Source organism: Ahaetulla prasina, chromosome 4 (assembly GCF_028640845.1).
Source record: "Ahaetulla prasina isolate Xishuangbanna chromosome 4, ASM2864084v1, whole genome shotgun sequence".
Lineage (NCBI taxonomy): Eukaryota > Metazoa > Chordata > Lepidosauria > Squamata > Colubridae > Ahaetulla > Ahaetulla prasina.
Genome location: NC_080542.1, coordinates 13,088,122 through 13,099,351, shown reverse-complemented (window position 1 = coordinate 13,099,351; position 11,230 = coordinate 13,088,122).

The following is an 11,230-nucleotide window of genomic DNA, read 5'->3' as shown; positions in this document are numbered from 1 at the left end:
GATTCCATGCAGCCTTCCCTCCTACTCTAACAAAATAATACAAAGTGACATTAATGAAGACCTTTATTTTCTCCAACCTAAATTCTCTATCACTACATTTTATCTTTCCGTTTCACAACCACATACATTCTTGAATCCTAGTAATGAATCCAACTAACAATACTCAAAGTAAATCCATTCTAATTCCCAAAGATCTGAGTAATTTATAGAGATTGGCTCAATTAGTTTTGCTCCAGTATTTGATTATTTCCTAGGCTGCTTAAGGAAAAAAGATACTTATTGTTAGATAAAATACCTAGAAAACCAAAAATACAGGAAAAACTCATGATTTTGCAGCTAGGCACTATAAATAAATGAATAATGATAGACACCCCCCAAAGATTAACATGATAGGAGTGAAGATTATGAAATCCAAAAGCAGGTCATAGTTTAGGTCAAATTGGGTTCAAATGTTTCATCAATACATGCCAGTATGAATCAGAACTATGAGTAGGTTGTGAGGAAATGTACTTTTATAGAAACATAGAAAACTTTGGGAGAAAAAGACTTAATAATCCATTGAGTCTGCTTTTTAAGTTTATTTGTTTTTTCTTTTCTTTTTAATTATTGTTTTTAGATCATAGATTTTTATTTTATTTTTTACTGTTCACTTGGCACATAGCTCTTTGTATGTGGAGATGGAGATGGCAATAAGCAATTTGATAGTCCTTGATATTCTAAAATATTAATAGAGGAAAAATTGATTGCCAAATTGACAGTTCATTTTGGCCATGTTGTTAAAAATGCTTAGCTTAATCATTTTGTTTTCAAAATATGGAATTACAGTAATTAAGAATATGTAAAAAAAGTAATCTATGTGCTTTGCATTAAAATATGTTGAAAATTATGACTCTGACTGATTTAACTTTGTCTTCGTAATTGTAGCCCAATTATGAACTTAACTCCCAGTACAAAGAATAAGTCAAGTGGAATGATATAACTAGATTAGAAATAACTGAATAACAGAGTTGGAAGAGATCTTGGAGGTTTTATAATCTAACTCCCAGCTCAAGCAGGAAACCACATACTATTTCAGACAAATAGTTATCCAATTTTTTCTTAAAAACCTTTGTTGGAACACCCATAACTTCTGGAGGCAAGTTATTCCAATGATTAATTGTTCTAACTGTCAGGAATTTTCTCCTTAGTTCTATGTTGGTTCTTCCCTTGATAAGTTCCATTTATTGCTTCTTGTTCTGCCTGCAGGTCCTTTGGAGACTAGGCTGACCCACTCTTCCTTGTGGCAACCACTTCGGTATTAGAACACTGCAATCATATGACCCCAAATTCTTATTTTCATTAAACTACACATACCTAATTCCTGCAACTGTTCTTCGTGTTTTAGCTTCCATTCCCCTAATCATTTTTTTTTTTGCTTTTCTCTGCATTCTTTCTAGAGTGTTTCAAAATCTTTTTAATATAAAATCAACCTGCTGCTTATAAATAAAGGGAGATGGGAGCCTATAACATGAAGAGTCTCCTTCTCATAGCCATTCAACTATAAAATTTTCTTGGGGTGGAAAAAAACCCAGTTATAATTACTTAGACTTCATGGATCTTCCTTGCTGAAGATCTGCAAACAGATCTAGAGGTTGGCTAAACATCTGGTGATGAGTTCTTAGTCGCTTGCAATCCTCTAATCCTGCAACCCTGTAAAACAGGGTTGTCAAAGTTGATTTCATTGAGGGCTGCATCAGGATTGTGTTTACCTAAGAGGTCTGTGTGACCAGGTTGGGTGTGGCCAGCTCAACCTCACTTATGTCGGGGGCAGCTGTTGTGACTGTAGTGCTCTGCCAGCAAAAACAGGCTCCTGAACTTCATTTTCGGCTGTGACAGCCTCCTGCAATCCTCTGCCAGAGAAAACAGAGCTCGGGAGGGTGGCACACAGCCTTCCCAAATTCCATTTTCACTGGCAGAGGCACTGCAAGGCAGTCCTTCGCTGTCTTCTGGGAAGCCCCACAAGCCAGATCTAAGCACCCCAAGGGCTGGATCCAGCCCCTGGGCCTCGATTTTGACATTCCTGCTCTAAAACATCCTTTAATTCTCTCATTTTATAGATTAGGCCATACATTATAGCCAGCATGACTAAGAGAGATATTTCCCATGAACCATAAAGAATCTAAACTAGACAGGGGTTTAATTTGTTTTAATAAAACACATTTGCACACCCACATCTTGTCATATCAGATCTTGACAGATTTGAACATTGGGCGCTATCTAGCAAAATGAAATTCAACAGTGAAAAAAGTAAGGTTCTACATTTAGGCCAAAAAAACAAAATGCACAGGTACCGTATTTATTTATTTATTTATTTATTTATTTATTTATTTATTTATTTATTTATTATTTTGTCACAACAGTATATATAAGCATAAGCATGAAAGTAACTATATAATATATAAGCATATATATAAGCATAAGTATGTAATAACTATATTAATTGGATATAATGAAAGGAAACAATAGGACAGGAATGGTAGGCACATTTGTGCTCTTATGCACACCCCTTACAGACCTCTTAGGAATGGGGTGAGGTCAATAGTAGACAGTTTTTGGTTAAAGCTTTGGGGATTTTGGGAAGAGACCACAGAGTCAGGTTGTATATTCCAAGCATTAACAACTCTGTTACTGAAATCATTTTTTCTGCAGTCAAGATTGGAGCGGTTAACATTAAGTTTAAATCTACTGTTTGCTCTTGTATTGTTGTGATTGAAGCTGAAGTAGTCTTCGACAGGAAGGACATTGCAATAGATGATTCTATGAGTTAAACACAGGTCCTGTCGAAGGTACCTTGCTCAATACTAGTAACTGTGAGAGGGATCTTGGAGTCCTAGTGGACAACATTTACATATGAGCCAGCAGTGTGCAGCAGCTGCCAAAAAAGCCAACACAGTTCTGGGCTGCATAAACAGGGGGGTAGAATCAAGATCATGTGAAGTGTTAATGCCACTTTATAATGCCTTGGTAAGGCCACACTTGGAATATTGCATTCGGTTTTGGTCACCACGATGTAAAAAAGATGTCGAGACTCTAGAAAGAGTGCAGGGAAGAGCAACACTGGCCACTCAGGAGGTGACACGAGGCTGGCTCCAGAGGATTATCAACGCTTCTTTGTTGGAAGGGGTTTTCCCTGCCGCCTTGAAAGAGGCGGTGGTGAGACCCCTCCTTAAGAAGCCTTCCCTGGACCCAGCTGTTTTGGGTAATTATCGTCCAGTCTCCAACCTTCGCTTTGTTGCGAAGGTTGTAGAGAGTGCCGTGGCGCGACAGCTTCCTCAATACCTGGATGAAGACGTCTATCTAGACCCGTTCCAGTCCGGCTTCCGACCCGGATACAGCACGGAGACAGCTTTGGTCACTTTGGTGGATGATCTCTGGAGGGCTCGGGACAGGGGTTATTCCTCTGCCCTGGTCCTATTAGACCTCTCAGCGGCGTTCGATACCATCGACCATGGTATCTTGCTGCGCCGGTTGGGGGGATTGGGAGTGGGAGGCACCGTATATCGGTGGTTCTCCTCCTATCTCTCTGACCGGTCGCAGACGGTGTTGACAGGGGGGCAGAGGTCGACCGCGAGGGGCCTCACTTGTGGGGTCCCTCAGGGGTCGATTCTCTCGCCCCTTCTGTTCAACATCTACATGAAACCGTTGGGTGAGATCATCAGTGGTTTCGGGGTGAGATACCAGCAGTACGCTGATGACACTCAGCTGTACTTTTCCACCCCTGACCACCCCAATGAAGTTGTTGAAGTGCTGTCCCGGTGTTTGGAGGCCGTACGGGTCTGGATGGGGAGAAACAGGCTCAAGCTTAATCCCTCCAAGACGGAGTGGCTGTGGATGCCGGCACCCCGATTCAGTCAGCTGCAGCCGCGGCTGGCTGTTGGTGGCGAGTTATTGGCCCCAAAGGATAGGGTGCAACTTAGGTGTCCTCCTGGACGATCGGCTGTCGTTTGAAGATCATTTGACGGCCGTCTCCAGGGGGCCTTCCACCAGGTTCGCCTGGTTCGGCAGTTGCGCCCCTTCCTTGATCGGGATGCCTTATGCACGGTCACTCATGCGCTCGTTACCTCTCGCTTGGATTACTGTAATGCTCTCTACATGGGGCTCCCCTTGAAGTGCGCTCGGAGGCTTCAGTTAGTCCAGAATGCAGCTGCGGGTTATAGAGGAGCTACACGTAGCTCCCATGTAACACCGATCCTGCGCAGGCTGCACTGGCTGCCTGTGGCTTTCCGAGTGCACTTTAAGGTGTTGGTTATGACCTTTAAAGCGCTCCATGGCTTAGGACCTGGGTACTTACGGGACCGCCTGCTGCTACCACATGCCTCCCACCGACCCGTACGCTCCCATAGAGAGGGACTTCTCAGGGTGCCGTCCGCCAAACAATGCCGGCTGGCGGCCCCCAGGGGAAGGGCCTTCTCTGTGGGGGCACCCACACTCTGGAATGAGCTTCCCCCGGGTTTACGTCAAATACCCGACCTCCGGACATTTCGTCACGAACTAAAAACACATCTTTTTATCCGCGCGGGGCTGGCTTAAATTAGTTTTAAGGGAAATTTTATTAATTTTAAATGGGGTTTTTAGTATGGAAAATTTTAATTTCAGGCTAATTTAATAAGTTTTTAAATGGTATTTTAATTTGTATATTGTGTTGTTCTTACTTTTGCCTGTACACCGCCCTGAGTCCTTCGGGAGAAGGGTGGTATAAAAATTAAATAAAATAAATAAATAATAATAAATAAACAAAGATGATTATGGGACTGGAGGCTAAAACATATGAAGAACGGTTGCAGGAACTGGGTATGTCTAGTTTAATGAAAAGAAGGACTAGGGGAGACATGATAGCAGTGTTCCAATATCTCAGGGGTTGCCACAAAGAAGAGGGAGTCAAACTATTCTCCAAAGCACCCTGAGGGTAGAACAAGAAACAATGGGTGGAAACTAATCAAGGAGAGAAGCAACTTAGAACTAAGGAGAAATTTCCTGACAGTAAGAACAATCAATAAGTGGAACAACTTGCCTGCATAAGTTGTGAATGCTCCAACACTGGAAAGTTTTAAGAAAATGTTGGATAGCCATTTGTCTGAAATGGTGTAGGGTTTCCTGCCTGGGCAGGGGTTTGGACTAGAAGACCTCCAAGGTCCCTTCCAACTCTGTTATTATGTTATGTTAAGCTCATGCCGACTGCTTCAGTGACTCAGCCATCGGCCATCTCACTGCTGTACTGGTTTCTCATATTTACATCATTTCTAATGCAGTTTCCTTTCTGAAATATCCTTATCAAGACTTGGTGAATGCATCGATGTAGAGTTTTTTGGTTTTTTTTAAATCATTGCTAGATAATATTCTCATGTTGGGATAGGACCTGGATTGGTTTTTAATAGGAAATGACCAGTAGAACTGTTGTGTCCCACTCCTCCTCTGACGGCTGGGTCTGGGAAGTCTGTATCAAGTGTGCAGCTTTGCCAAATTCCTGTCAGAGTTCTCAGGGCAGGCAGGAATCCAAGGTGTGACTTCAGCAACCAGATGAGACTTTGCCTGACTCAAGGAATGCCAAAAAGCAGATCCTTTATATAGGCCATGGATGTGGCTCCATGACTCAGCACTTATCCAGGCCTGCCCCTCCCTTCCTTTTGCTGACGTCGCCTCTCCATTATCCGGAAGTGGGGATCTGTCCACTTTTTGTCTTCCTGCTCAGCTGCCGGCAATTCTAGCTCATGGCTGGCTTCATGCTCACACGCTGTAGGAGGGAGGTTTGTTTGCTCAGTCTGTCCGGGCATGGTGCCAGGGCTGGGGGCTGGAGGCATGCCAGGCCATTCTTCTTCACTATCAGTCTCTGGCTCAGATAGCAGGAGATGGGAGGGGCCCGGCTGAGGAGAGGAGGGCAGACGAGGCACAACAAGAATGTAATTCTTTTTCCTCAAAAGTTCATCTAGTCTTTCCCTTCTTAATAGTCCACCATTATTTACATCATTACGAAATGAATATTAGCGGATGAAATTAGACTGGTATTTGGGGAAAAAAAGACTTTCAGATTTATTTTTCCTATTTATCTTTCTTGGAAAGATTTGAAACTACTAGCATTGAAGAAATATTTAGTGAAGATGGTGGAATGTGTGGAAATGTCCATATTAATTTCTTTGATTAGAGGAAAAAAAAATCTACACTTATAATTGACCAGAAACCCATTATAAACCATTTTTTTAATAAAACAGAAATAAAAGATGATTAGGGGGGGAAAAACCCTGGAAAAAAGTGAGGGTTTTTTGTAATTGTATAATAAGAAGTGATTTGTAATTTTACTTAGATTATGGCACAAAGCAGGGGTGAAATCTAAAAGTTTTCCCTACAGGTTCTGTGGGCATGGTTTAATTGGTGGGTGTGACTTGGTGGTCAGGTGACTGAATGGGCATGATAATAAATAATAAAAATAATAAAGTATACAAAACTTGGGAGGCACCGGTCTACCTTCTTTAAAAATAGAGGCCCCGATCTACCAATTGCATTTTATTGAGAGGCCCCAGTCTACCAAGTGCCGTTTTTTGGCAGGCACCAGTCTACCTCCTTTAAAAATAGAGGCACTGGTCTACTAGCTGCCTACAGCGTTGATCGGCTGTAGTGTGGCCCTTTGAAGTGTCGTGGCAGTCATTTAAGGCCATTTACAGCTATATCACCACCGAGTGCTTCAGGGACAGAGAAGAGGAACAGTGAGGCATGGGCAGTGGTGGGGGGACAGAGATTTTTGCTACCGGTTCTCCGAACTACCTGCCTTCATCACTACCAGATTGCATGATCCGGTCTGAACCGGGAGCATTTCACCCCTGGTACAAAGGAAATTGGACAATTCTTTGTATTTCTTTTTATTTTTTTTCTGCACTTCTACTTTATTTATTTATTTCTTTTAATGAACTGAATTGAAAAACTAATCTGTTTATATTTCTCACCTAATTTTGCACAGCACTATCATAGGAGTCATACTTCCTTTATATATATGGCAAATGTGTTTTATTAAAACAAATTAAAGCTCCTATCTCGTTTAGATTCTTTACGGTTCATGGGAAATACCTCCCTTAGTCACACTGACAATAATGTATACCCTAATCTATAAAATGAGAGAATTAAAGGATGTTTTAGAGCAGGAGTATCAAAATCAAGGCCCAGTGGTGGATCCAGCCCTTGGGGTGCTTAGATCTGGCTTGTGGGGCCTCCCAGAAGACAGCAAAGGACTGCCTCATAGTGCCTCTGCCAGTGAAAATGGATCTTGCGAGGGCTGTGTGCAACCCTCCCAAGCTCCGGTTTCTCTGGCAGAGGGTTGCAGGAAACTGTCGCAGCTGAAACTGGAGCTCAGGAGCCCGGTTTCACTGGCAGAGCACTAGGGCCATATTAGATCTGACGTTAGTGGGTACAAAAGAAGTCCACACAGAGGTTGTAATGAACACAACTTTTATTCAACTCTGCCGAGGCTAACAACAAGATAACATGAGGAACAGTAACAACCGAAGACTCCGTTGACAGCTCTTATATACTGGCTGCCTCAGAAGCTTCACCAATGACGGGACTCTAAAAACTCCCGCTTTTCTTCCAGGCGCATCTTAACCAATCAGAGACCGCCTGGCTGTTGTCGTAACCCCGAGGACTTTGTCCTATCATGTCATAACCCCGAGCACTTTGTCTGAGCCCTACAGACATAACAGGCCACAACAGCTGCCCCTGACATAAATGAGGTTGAGCTGCCCACACCCAACCTGGTCACACCCACCACAGACCCCTTAGATCAAACACAATCCTGATGCAGCCCTCAATGAAATCGAGTTTGACATCCCTGTTTTAGAGGATTGCAAGCGACTGAGAACTCATCACCAGATTTGTAGCCAACCTCTAGATCTGTTTGCAGCTCTTCAGCAAGGAAGATCCATGAAGTCGAAGTAATTGTAACTGTTTTTTCCACCCCAGGAAAATTTTGTGGTTGAACAGCTATGAGAAGGAGACTCTTCATGTTATAGGCTCCCATCTCCCTTTATAGAATAGAATAGAATAGAATAGAATAGAATAGAATAGAATAGAATAGAATAGAATAGAATAGAATAGAATAGAATAGAATAGAATAGAATTTTTATTGGCCTAGTGTGATTGGACACACAAGGAATTTGTCTTGGTGCGTATGCTCTCAGTGTACATAAAAGAAAAGATACGTTCATCAAGGTACAACATTTACAACACAATTGATGGTCAATATATCAATATAAATCATAAGGATTGCCAGCAACAAGTTATAGTCATACAGCCATAAATGGAAAGAGATTGGTGATGGGAACTATGAGAAGATTAATAGTAGTGCAGATTCAGTAAATAGTTTGACAGTGTTGATGGAATTATTTGTTTAGCAGAGTGATGGCCTTCGGGAAAAAACTGTTCTTGTGTCTAGTTGTTCTGGTGTGCAGTGCTCTATAGCGTTGTTTTGAGGGTAGGAGTTGAAACAGTTTATGTCCAGGATGCGAGGGATCTATAAATATTTTCACGGCCCTCTTCTTGATTCGTGCAGTATATAGGTCCTCAATGGAAGGCAGGTTGGTAGCAATTATTTTTTCTGCAGTTTTAATTATCCTCTGAAGTCTGTGTTTTTCTTGTTGGGTTGCAGAATCGAACCAGACAGTTATAGAGGTGCAAATGACAGACTCAATAATTCCTCTGTAGAACTGAATCAGCAGCTCCTTGGGCAGTTTGAACTTACTGAGTTGGCGCAGAAAGAACATTCTTTGCTGTCCTTTTTTAATGATGTTTTTGATGTTAGCTGTCCATTTTAGATCTTGCGATATTATTTATAAGCAGCAGGTTGATTTTATATTAAAAAGATGTTGACACACTCTAGAAAGAATGCAGCGAAAAGAACAAAAATGATTAGGGGAATGGAGGCTAATACATGAAGAACAGTTGCAGGAATTAAGTAACTCTAGTTTAATGGAAATAAGAATTTGGGGCAAGGGTGAAATGTAAAATTTGTTACTCCCAGTTCTGTGGGTGTGGCTTGGTAGTGGTGGGTAATGTGACTGGGTGGGCGTGGCCAACTTTTTTTTATTTTAAAAGCTTTTTTTTTGCCTTTAAAAGAAAAAAAAGCCTCTGACAATCAGGCAACTCAGCTGGGATTGTCAGAGGAGCCTTTTAAAAGAATTTTGTCTACAACATCTTCGGCTGAAGAGGTTTTTAAAACCTCTGACGATCCCAGATGAGCTGCGCAATCATCAGAAGCTTTTTTTTTTACTTTTAAAAGCATTTTTTCGACCAAAGAAAAATGATGACCACGTGCCTCAGCTGGGCATGGGAGGGTTAAGATTTTTGCTACCGCTTCTCTGAACCATCCGCTGCCATCGCTACTGGATTGGGTGATCTGGTCCAAACCAGGAACATTTCACCCCTGATTTGGGGTCATATGACTGCAGTGTTCTACCATATGATGGTTACCACATAGAAGGGAAGGTCAGCCTACTCTCCAGAAGACCTGAAGGCAGGACAATAAGCAAGGGAAGAACCAACGTAGAACTAAGGAAAACTTTCCTGACTGTCAGAACCATAATCATTGGAATAACTTGTGGGTGCTCCAAAACAGGTTTTTAAGAAAAAAATGGGATAACCATTTGTCTGACATAGTATGGGGTTTCTTGCTTGAGTAGGAGTTAGATTATAAGACCTCCAAATTCTCTTCCAACTCTGTTATTCTGTTATTTCTAATCTATTTATATCATTCTACTTGACTTATTCTTTGTACTGGGCATTAAGTTCATAATTGGACGACAGTTATAAAGAGAATCAAAGTTAAATGAGACAGAGTCATAATTTTCAACATATTTTAATGCAATGCACATAGATTACTTTTTTTACATATTCTTAATTATTGTAATTCCATATTCTGAGAACTAAATGATGAAGCTAAACATTTTGAACAACATGGCCAAAATGAACTGTCAATTTGCCCATCAATTTATCCACTATTAATATTTTATAATATAATATAATATAATATAATATAATATAATATAATATAATATAATATAATAATATAATATAATATAATATAATATAATATAATATAATATAATATAATATAATATAATATAATATAATATAATATAATATAATATAATATAATATAATATAATATAATATAATATAATATAATATAATATAATATAATATAATATAATATAATATAATATAATATAATATAATATAATAATATAATATAATATAATATAATATAATATAATATAACAACAGAGTTGGAAGGGACCTTGGAGGCCTTCTAGTCCAACCCCCTGCCCAGGCAGGAAACCCTACACCATCTCAGTCAGATAGTTATCCAACATTTTCTTAAAAATTTCCAGTGTTGGAGCATTCACAACTTCTGCAGGCAAGTCGTTCCACTTATTAATTGTTCTAACTGTCAAGAAATTTCTCCTTAGTTCTAAGTTGCTTCTTTCCTTGATCAGTTTCCACCCATTGCTTCTTGTTCTACCCTCAGGTGCTTTGGAGAATAGTTTGACTCCCTCTTCTTTCTGGCAACCCCTGAGAGATATTGGAACACAGCTATCATGTCTCCCCTAGTCCTTCTTTTCATTAAACTAGGCATACCGAGTTCCTGCAACCATTCTTCATATGTTTTAGCCTCCAGTCCCTAATCATCTTTGTTGCTCTTCTCTGCACTCTTTCTAGAGTCTCAACATCTTTTTTACATCGTGGCGACCATATCAAGGACTATCTAATTGCTTATTGCCATCTCCATCTCCACATACAAAAAGGTATGCGCCAAATGAACAGTAAAAAATAAAATAAAAATCTATGATCTAAAAATAATAATTAAAAAAATACATTAAAAAGAAAAGAAAAAACAAACTTAAAAGGCAGACTCAGTGGACTATTAGGTCTCTTCCTATCATAGTTTTCTATGTCTCTACAAAAGTACATTTTCCCACCACTACTCATAGTTCTGATTCATACTGGCATGTATAGATGAAATACGTGTACAAAGTTAGACCTAAATTATGACATGCTTTTGGATTTCATAAGCTCCACTCCTATCATGTTAATCTTTGGGGGGTGTCTATCATTATTCATTTATTTATAGTGCCTAGCTGCAAAATCATGAGTTTTTCCTGTATTTTTGGTTTCCTAGATATTTTATCTAACAATAAGTATCCTTTTTCCT